Genomic DNA, 9,571 nt, shown 5'->3' with positions numbered 1-9,571 from the left:
TATTTTAATAATAGTAAAAGACTAAACAATAGGCTTCACAGGGGCAGTAGCCTCTGAACACTATATTTCAGCAGCAATCCATAAAGCCAGAAAACAGATTTATCCAGGAATATAACAAAGATTGAATTAGCAGTAGCCTTGCCAGAGCTCACAAACAACATAACAAAACTACAGATAAGGTATTTCAGTTTGCATATAAACCAACAGTTAAACCACCCCTTTCTTAATTTGGAAGAAAACATTTGTTTATAAAAACTGCATGGATTAAATACAAATAGAATCCATTTCCATGGAAATGCAAAGTGTTCAATGCATATTGTGTGTTGAAAATTAGAAAGAAATTGGTTAGCAATACAGTAAGAATAAAAGTTACCTTTGAAAAGGCAGAATCAATAGGCTTTAATGATAAAGCTTTGCTTTCCCTTTATATCTTCTCTTCAGTGAGATTGTCTTAAGCCTGTTAAGTTGCATGTTTTTTAGCCATGCAATAGGTGCTACTGATGTGAGCCACGCTAATCATATATTTATGAATGAAAACTTAATGAATTCCTATGGGAGGTAGATGATCTGGTGTACTTTCTAGGTGTTTGCTGAACAGCTAGGTTAAAGCAAACTACACCAAAAATATGTGGTAAAACTGGTCTCAAAGCTAGTGTAGCAGAAGTTGTCAACTCCTGCCATTATGAGTGTGCTTTGGAAAATCTGTTTGATGAGCTGATATGAGACTTCCATTCATTGGTGTGAATATACACGTGAAGGAGCATAGGGCCATGAGAGATACAAGGTAAAGCACCTCTCTTAGGAGTGAACTAGTGCAGGCTTCTGGAGCAGCACGAGCCTTTGCCTTTTGGTTTGAGTTCTGACTTCTAGTTCAGCAAGCTGGTAATATGCCCAATAATTTTGCTTGGTCCTTAAGTTACATTGTTGACTTGCTCATGTTTCAATCCTGAGGGATATCACCAAAATACTGTAGGGTCAATTTGGAGAACTGGATACATCTGATCAACACAATTCAAAAAATACTGTATATTATACTGAGTACACTGCCAATAAAGTGTTCAGAAGACAATGGGAGTGGGAAGGGAAACACTTTGGCAATGCAGTTCAGCTTCCTTCCGCAAAATTATGGATATGTATCCTCTAAAGATTGCCAGTGTCTATGGGAAAAGTGCTTCATTACCTTTTCTTTGGGGAAGGGGCAGTGTCTTTAATGCAGTCCATTTCTATATTGCTTATTTTATATAAATTCTGAGGGCAATTTATGAGGACAATTCAGTTGCATAATGTAAACACATAACTATCCCTTCTTGCAAGGGATTGCTCAGAAGCAAACATCTCTACAACACTAATGGCCTCATACCCCACATCCACTGAACTATGAAATAGTTTACCTCTCATCTGGGATGGCTCAAACAAGTGTAGGCTCTCACCCTATGGGATATAAATCTACTTCAACAATTCCAAACAACAGAATCATACTACACATACCTCATATAGTGGCCACGTATGGAGTATGCCCATTGCATTTCCTTCCTCCTAAGGTATTTCCTGTTCCTTTCAGTGAAAGCACCAGATCTATACATAAGACTGCAAGTTCAGATGGGGTTCTTCCACTGAGAGTAACTGAGTGTATGGGGCAGCCCAACAAGGCATCCTTGTATGCAAGTGTGTGTGCAGTAGCTCAGGTCGTAAGCCACATTATGGTGTGAGCTTTTAAGAATGTGTGTCATGGTAGTTAGAAAACTACCATGGTCAACAAGCAACATCTAAGACCACAAAATACATAAGGTCCTGCTTTAAAGGCAAAAGCTCTGGTAGGATAAGAAACAAGTAACAAGAAATAAGTAACAAAATATACTGAAGAGGTCAGTTGAAGCAATGAGTGGTTATTTACCCTAGGCTTTGTTTGTAAAAACTATGGCAGATTGTTCTCTAAAAGGGAAATCAGCTTGTCTCTCAGGAACAGCTGAGAATTTAGTAGTCGGCTCCAAAAGATCTTGGCCATGCAAGATGGACAATTTAGCATGGTCCAGAGATGAAGTTGTTGCCATGAGTAATTCCTTTCATTTTCAATGGGCTGTCCCTGTGCAAAATGTTTTTCTGCTCAGCTGGAATCCTGGGTCAAGTGCAAAAAATAATAATCTTTCCATTTGACGCACCCACTCAACACTGAACTCTTTGCTGGGCATCTGACAAATGCTTACAGCACAGGTGTCCTCGGAACATTTTGTGCCTATTAAAAATCAGCAAATCATCTACCGTACTTAGTTCATAAATGCATGTTTATACCGTACTTAGTTTATAAATGCATGTGCATATAGACATCTACTTTCATCCACAAGAGCAAACTCCAGTTTTACCTCCTAGAGGCAGACAGGACTATAATTTAAGAAGACGGGGGAAAATAACGTTTTCAGCTACAATATAACACTGTAGCACAATTATAATATTACGGGACTACTGAGAATAATGAAAGCTGTTTTCCATGTCAGTTGTTACACAAATGACATAGTTAGTAAAACCCATTTTAAATAATAAAGTCAAATTTGCACCATGTCCAGTCTTGTTTGCTTTTATACAAATATATAAAATGCATAACACCTTGTAAAAAGAAAAAAGAAGAAAGGGATGTGGAGGAGACGGGGGAGGGGGAATGGTGAGAGGGAAAAGGAAACACTAATTGGTTTAAAACCAAAGGGGTTTCCAGACCACCTGTTTTTTGAACATTCATCCCGATTTGTTTGAAGGGAGATTAGACAATGTTGGCTGTTCAATGAACATTTATTCTGATTAGTTTGTGACAACGTTAGATGATGTTGCATCAAAGCAAGTGTTATTCCACACTTCCCAGTACATTTTCCCTTCACCTTCTTTACCTTAAAGAAATCAGATTTTTTTTTAAGGGTGGGAAGCAGGTTTATTGCTCATGAACCTCCCAATCACATCTAATTTCTCAGACTGATTTTGCAAGTATATGATTGGATCCAATTCAAAAATAGAAACAGTCTGAAACTACCGTATTTTTCGCTCTATAAGACGCACCAGACCACAAGATGCACCTAGTTTTTGGAGGAGGAAAACAAGAAAAAAAATATTCTGAATCTCAGAAGCCAGAAGAGCAAGAGGGATCGCTGCGCAATGAAAGCAGCAATCCCTCTTGCTGTTCTGGCTTCTGGGATAGCTGCGCAGCCTGCATTCGCTCCATAAGACGCACACACATTTCCCCTTACTTTTTAGGAGGGAAAAAGTGAGTCTTATAGAGCAAAAAATACGGTACTTTAAACAATACATTAGAGTGTAATGGGTGCGACTTGCCGAACTTTCTTGCAGCTGGAATGGCTGAAAATGTATTGCTTTGAAATGATGCAGAATACAGAAAAACAGATAGACACCTCCACAACAACCATGACAGTGCTACCAACACACTCCCGTGTGTTTGATGCACATGTAAAATGTGAATCATAAAATATCACTACTAAATCACAATAAAATCACATTATGGAGCTTTTGGTATTTCAAAACTGCACAGCCCACAAGGTGGGCCCCAAGAGCCATATCCTATGGCTAAACACAGATTTAGCACACATTAGAAGAGCCCTCTTGGATTAGCCCAAAGTCCTATCCAGTCCATATCCCATTTTCCAGAGTGGCTAACCAGATGCTATAGAAACCCCACACATAAGACAAAAGTTCTCTCCCACTGCAGTTTCCCAACAACAAAAGTGACCAGGAGGTCTGCTCAGCCTTCTATCCAGGTGCTAACTGTTGATGGAAAACTTCAAGGCCCCATATTCAACCTTCAAATCGTTCTTAGTTTTCAAACCAGCCTGGAATGAGACAGCCCTTCAAATAGAGGCCAGTTGACTGTAAAGCAGGGCACACAGCTAGCCTACTAAGGAACGGAAAGGGTGATAAAGGGAGGGGAAAGGCCCTCTTGGCTTACCTTTATCCTCCCATACCTTATTTCTCTTTGGCGAGTACATGTTTGTAACCCTGTTTATGAAATCTGTTTTTTGTACGGTATGGTGCTACTTGCACAGCGTATCATGTTGAGTGTTGTCATGTGGCCTCTCCCTCTGTCGGGCCCTAAAACCCACACTTTGAAAGACAAAAAGCAAGAGAAAGCAATATTGAGGTGTAAAAACAAGGGAGATGGCTGCTGCAAAAGAATGAAACAAAGGGAGCAATAAATTGAACTTCAAACATAAAAAAAGAAAAAATTATACTGGAAATGCTGATAACTGGAGGTGTTTTTTTGCCATTCACTTTGAGTTTCACCGAAGGGATGCAGCAATACAAGTTCCTGAGTCAAGGGGCAGTTCTGGAAGAGGAACCTTCCTTCAGAGGTGGGTGGGAGGAGGAAGGCAGTGTAGGCTGGAAAATAAGCAGAGTTCCCTAATCCTGTTCATGTCTGATATTACCTGAAGTGTCTGGAATCTAAAAAAGTAAGATTGAGTTAACAAACTTGGACTGGGTCCTTGTTTAACAGTGTACCAGACAAAAAGGGCACACTTTTATTAATTAATTGAGCGTGGGGGAAAGGAATTTCTGCTAATTTGGAAGCTTTTGGTGGTGAGTTAAAATAAAAACAATTCTTTGGAATATAGAATTCAAGCAGCCACTTTGCATCACAGTATTCAATAGGGAAGGCAGGCGGAATAGAGCTTTTATTAGGAAGCAGAATTTAAAGTGAAGATTAATTTTTTAAAAAAAACACAGCTTGAAACAAAGGGTAAAAATTAAAAACAGAAAAAGAAAAGAAATTTAGAAGTTTGTGACTCATAAGCTTCTTCCTCTAAAAAAAACCATTGTAATTGAACCATTCGGCTCCCTTTCTTCCACTGAGATTATAATGGCTCCCTGCTATCTAAGCATGTGAGACTAATAATAGCATCCATCCTCATAACCATACTATTAAGGGAGAAGATGACAGCAGGAGCATGAGAAGAAGAAACAACAATATACGTAAATCACCCAGCCCTGGCAGAATGAGGGAAATCTAGAGATCTGGATGAACATCCACTATTCCAAAAGCCTCCAGCACAGGAGAAGGCATCATTCTTCTCAGCCTCTGAAAAAACAACCACCACCACCAACAACAATGAAACTGAAAAGGGGATGGGCTGTTTGAGCTGCAATCCTCTGTACATTTATCTGAGAAAGTAAACTATAGAACACAGATTTGCATATGAATAAAATGCTTTGGACAGCACTGTTAATGAGATTACTGTAGTACCTGGCATTATTCCCAATGGAAATTTGAACAAAGCATAGAGTGAATCAGGTTTATCCTAGATATATATATAAAAAAGTAATGGAAGATGACTTGAAAGTAATGGAAGGAGAGCCAGTGTGGTGTAGTGGTTAAGAGCGGTAGTCTCGTAATCTGGGGAACCGGGTTCGCGTCTCCGCTCCTCCACATGCAGCTGCTGGGTGACCTTGGGCTAGTCACACTTCTCTGAAGTCTCTCAGCCTCGCTCACCTCACAGAGTGTTTGTTGTGGGGGAGGAAGGGAAAGGAGAATGTTAGCCGCTTTGAGACTCCTTAAAGGGAGTGAAAGGCGGGATATCAAATCCAAACTCCTCTTCTTCTTCTTCTTCTTCTTCTTCTTCTTCTTCTATAAGTAGTATTTGAGTACAAAATAGATGGAGTGGTGTGTGGGTGTCGAGGTGTGTGGGGGTGTGATGATAAGTAGCTGCACACACAAAGAGAGAGAACTGGGCTCAGTACGTACATTTGATTCTAGAATCAATGGAGAATGAATACTTCCCGCCCCCCTGCATAGTCCACACACAATCTAGATCTAGTTGCATATATTTTTGGCCCTTGAAAAGTGTTTCTTGAGAAACAGGTTTCATTCCAAAAATAAAAGCTCATTGAAGATTGATTCTGTGTTACCCCATAATGTGTCCATTTGAAATGGTAGTCCCAGAAATGGAGGGAATATCCACACCTGCCCAATGACTTTGTGGGTGGGTGTATACCAAGATCACCATCATTACTTCTTCATTCCCCTGGGGCATGTGCAAAGAGGAAAATGTATGGGCTACCTAATCAAGGAGAGGATTTTCAAATGTGCGTCAACTAACTACACCCACTCTTTTGGAAGCAGGATCCAGAATCAAATCTAGACTGAAAGAAGCATGTTGAGGCTGAGCGTAAGTGATTCTGGACTGAGAAAAACTACACTGTTGTGGTACAAATGGGTCAGTGTGTATGAAACCTTAGATATATCTGTTGCACTTTAAAATATGTAACTGAGGATGAATGTGGTTACTGTATGTTAAAGTGGAACAGGGCTATACATACATATTATATTCTCCATACTGTTCATCCAGTCTTGTAGGAAGCAGCCCTCAGCTTCTAAAAATGCTTAAAGGTATTAGAAAATAAAGAATTAAGTAAAAGCTGATTGATAATGGGCCAAAATGAAAAATTTAAGGTTAGATGGTTAAGATAAATTATAGAACAAAAATTGAGAAAGATGGAAAGAATTTGCTGAAACAATTAATTGAACTAGAATACAAAAAAGGGAGGTGTGAGGAGGTTGATGAAACAAGTAAATGAAAGGTAAAGATATGGAATATCGGGTGTGTGTTTTAGTGTTATTGTTTCTTTTTGCTGTATTGTTTTTCTATGTCTTTCTTTTTATGTATTGTAATGTATGTCCTGTTAAATTTTTTGTTTTTTGTTTTTTCTGTAATTTTTAAACCTTTAATAAATATCATTAAAAAAAAGAAAAGAAAATACCATATACAAGGACAAGAAGAAGAGGCTGGAAAGGAAAAGAATATAGGTGGCAGAAATGTGACCTGATGGTGACGGGAGCAATGAGTGAGTCCATGCCAAGCAGCCTTGACCCTGATGTCATGTGCTTCTCTGCAGCCTTTCCTCAGGGTCTGAATATGCAGCAAGGATGTCTGTAGGAAGTGGACCCTTGCGTGTATTGTTGTAAAGGCAAAAGCTTCAGAATTTGAAATCCTGATAATTCTGGGTTTGTGATTTAATGGAGGCTTTCATGTCTACAACTATATGTGTGAAGGCCGCCTCCTTACAGACGCCCACACTGTGCAGAGGGAGCTCACGATTTCAGGTTGGGGCTACTCATCACTTCCCTGTGCTCTTTGCTTCCATGCAAAGCTATATGGGAGAGAATAATGCCTGAAGTGGACTTTAATTTATCTCATTATTATACTGGCTTTTTATAGTTTTCCGTCTGGGTGTTCAGTTACGCAATGTTTTTTTATGTGCTGTGAAGTGCTATGAGCTGCCCCTACTTAGCTGATCCCTTCTCATCTGTCAGTCAAATTTGATTGACTTACACCCACTTTATAACCTTGTGGAAAGTGCCAATGAATGTACGTGAGATAAGATCATTGCCATCTCCTAGCACTGGATAACACAGAAACTGGGGGATATAAGAGCATCCTGTCAATCAGTGCCAGATTTACGTATAAGCTAAACAAGCTATAGCTTAGGGCCCCACTCTCTTGGGGGGGGGCCAAAAAAAATTAAAGGGAAAAAATGTACATTTCCAAAATATAAGATAAAAAACAAATACAATAAAAACTACATACAGCAGCAGTGTTTTGTGTGTAGGCTCCTATGACGTAAGTAATCAGCCCCGCCTGCTAGCCTGCTCCCTAAAATATCACATATAAAGGGCCCCATTATCTTCAGTAGCTTAGGGTCTCATCAAACCTAAATCCGGCCCTGCTGTCAATTTTTCCACACAATTTTCCCCAGCGAGTTCAGTGGGGTGTACAGATAAATTGGTATAGGATTGCAGACTCAGTGTGTTAAATACATTGGATTTGAACAAGCTAAACTAAATGGGGCACGTTTTGAAAACATCAACACTGTAGAGCTGTGGAGGGTTTTTTAAAGAGGTACTCAAGGGTACGCAGTACCAGCACCTCTTTTCTTTTGTTGTTAAAAAGTGTGACACTTACTGTAACAACTTCATGATTAATACCGGCACCTATTTTTCTAGGGGGGGGGGAGCACTGCTGTAGAAATAGATACCTTTCTATTAGTGCTGAGCTGAGAAAGAACTTTCGACTCAGGTTTGGGAGAGGAAAGCAATACTGGAGTCTGAAACACAGAGCATTACTATATTTTTGGAGGGGGGTTATTAAAGTGTTTGTACAGAATGGCTTACTATTGCCTCTGGTGCAGCAGCAGGACAGTTGCAGGATTTATTTTTAGTTATTTTTCTTTTAAGAATGTTGATGAAGAGTTCTTTCTGGATCCTCTGTCATTCAGGGCTACTCTGAAAGAAATAAGTAATGCTAGAAAAACAGTTCTCTACACACACACACATAGAGAGAGAGAGAGAGAGAGAGAGACCACCTTTGCCTCGAGGCCATTTATGGGGGAGGGATGGCAGCTTCAAGGAAAAGCACTTTGCATGTGTTCTTAAACTTTTAAAAATAAAGGATTTTAAGAAAACAAACTGATTCCCTGCAGCAATTGGTAAGCCCACCTGTATCACAAACACTTTCATAGAGTTGTTGTTCCCTCCTTCAGAATTACTGAAAATGACTGATGGCTCAGCATTAACTTAAACTGCATGCTTCCTTTCAACAAAGGGGTGAAAAGGGGCTGTGGGGGACCCTTCTCCCGAAACAATAAAACAAAACAAAAAAACCCCACCCACCACCCCACATCTCACTCATTCTTCATATGATTTTTCTAATATATGGACAGCTTGTGCACATTCCCTAATGAGCGCTACCCTACAACATTTTATAGTGAAGGGACTCATCATAACTTTATTTCCCATAAAGGGTGGCATTGCCATGGTTTTATAACAGAGAATGTTTCATGCCTTAATGGGAAAGCCACTCCCACGACTCTATAATTATAGACACCAGGACACTGCAGAATTCATTAGACAGTTAACTTCGGAAAGTGCCAGAAAAGCTCATATTTTTAACACAAAACAATTTACGCAGACAAAATGTTCAGGAAACAAAAGCGAATACTTGGCAGCAGCTGGCAATACACTCAGTTCAGCCCCAGTTCAGCCAAAGAGAAAATGGGGCCAGGATGAAAGGAAAAGAAGGATTAAGGCAGAGCACTGCCGAGAGGGGAACACGTTTTGGGGAGGGAGTGCAACTGTGCACCAAAGGAAAACAACAATATTCCAAATAGTATTTCTAGAAGTAAATCCCCAATATGGACACATTAAACTATAGCTGCCTAGTTTCTTTTGTAAGAGTCCCCACCTCTGCTTACGAAGATGGAGGAGGTGATGTTGGTGCAACACAGGCAAAGCCAATCTGCTGCTCCTGTTGTCTCGACCTTCCCTCTCTCCATCCCAGTATGCAGTGGTGACTTGGCAGGAAGGAGCTCAAATGAGTGGTATCCCACCATGATATCCACTGCCGCTGCTTTCACAATAGCTGCTATCCTAGTTAACATTAACTGGCAGGGCTAGGGGGCTGGGTAGAGACCTTCTACAGCTCAAAGGATGCCTTCCCTCTTGGACAGCCATCCAGGGGCACAACCCAGTGATGGACTGGGAGGGGGGGCAGAGGCAAAAATGTTCTAAGCAATGAATGTAAAT

The sequence above is a fragment of the Podarcis vaucheri genome (genome assembly GCF_965113315.1).
Source record: "Podarcis vaucheri genome assembly, chromosome: 4".
Classification (NCBI taxonomy): domain Eukaryota; kingdom Metazoa; phylum Chordata; class Lepidosauria; order Squamata; family Lacertidae; genus Podarcis; species Podarcis vaucheri.
This window is presented reverse-complemented; position numbering follows the sequence as displayed.